Source organism: Dendrobates tinctorius, unplaced genomic scaffold, assembly GCF_039654945.1.
Source record: "Dendrobates tinctorius isolate UK_male_01 unplaced genomic scaffold, ASM3965494v1 ptg000312l, whole genome shotgun sequence".
NCBI lineage: Eukaryota > Metazoa > Chordata > Amphibia > Anura > Dendrobatidae > Dendrobates > Dendrobates tinctorius.
The window spans coordinates 2,935,758-2,937,294 of record NW_027361979.1 but is presented as its reverse complement, the minus strand read 5'-3'; positions in this window follow the sequence as shown (position 1 = coordinate 2,937,294).

Below are 1,537 nucleotides of genomic sequence, written 5' to 3'. Positions count from 1 at the left end.
AGCTCTGCACTGTATGCCATATATATATATATACAGCTCTGCACTGTATGCCATATATATATACACAGCTCTGCACTGTATGCCATATATATATATATACACAGCTCTGCACTGTATGCCATATATATATACAGCTCTGCACTGTATGCTATATATATACACAGCTCTGCACTGTATGCCATATATATATACACAGCTCTGCACTGTATGCCATATATATATACACACAGCTCTGCACTGTATGCCACATATATATATATATATATATACACAGCTCTGCACTGTATGCCATATATATATACACACAGCTCTGCACTGTATGCCATATATATATATATATATATGGCATATATATTCCCGGGTCTGAGGGAAGCCTATGAAACCATACAAAGACAGTACAAAACCATCCTCAGGAGGAAGAAGCAGAGTTACATCTCCACCAAACTTAACCAACTCCAAGACGCCCTCCAAGACAACTCCTTCTGGGAACTATGGAACCACATGGGCACAAAAGACAAGAAAAACAACATCCATATCCAAAATGGCAACATCTGGCTCCAGTACTTCAGAGACCTCTATAAAGACATTCCAAAGGAAGAACTAAGCCAAGAACAGGAAAACATAATGGCAAAACTAAAAGCAATGGAACAAAAAGTAAAAAATTTCCAAAACCCCGTGGATGCACCTATTACATTACAGGAAGTAGCAGAGAGAATCTCTTCCATAAGATGTAGAAAAGCCGGTGGCCTGGATGGAATCCTACCAGAAATGCTGAAGTACAGCCCACCAGAAATACAGGCCGCAATGGTTAAACTCTTCAATATTGTGCTAAGTGCTGGCTACTTCCCTCGTACCTGGAATCAAGGCCTCATCACACCCATCCACAAGAATGGGGACAGGTATGACCCAGCCAACTACAGAGGAATATGTGTCAGCAGCAACCTGGGAAAACTGTTCAACAGCATCCTGAACAAGAGGATCCTCGGTTTCCTCACCGAGCACAACGTCCTCAGCAAGAGCCAAGCAGGCTTCATGCCAAAACACCGCACTACTGACCACATCTACACCCTGCACAGCCTCATTCAGAGCCACGTCCACAATACAAAGAACAGGAAGATATACGCCTGTTTCGTGGACTTTAAAAAGGCCTTTGATTCGGTGTGGCACCCAGGCTTATTCCTGAAACTGCTGGAGAGCGGAATAGGAGGAAAGACCTATGATGTTATCAAAAGCTCCTACACCGAGAACCTCTGCAGTGTGAGTGTGAACGGCAGAAGAACGGCTTATTTCCAGCAGAGCCGGGGAGTCAGACAAGGCTGCAGCCTAAGCCCAACGCTCTTCAACATTTACATCAATGAGCTGGCTACCGCTCTGGAATCTTCCACAGCACCAGGTCTCACCCTCCACGACGTGCAGGTGAAATTCCTGCTGTATGCAGATGACTTGCTGCTTCTGTCACCAACCGAGAAAGGCCTCCAAGACAACCTGAAAATCTTAGAGAAATTCAGCTTCACCTGGGCTCTACCGGTCAACCTAA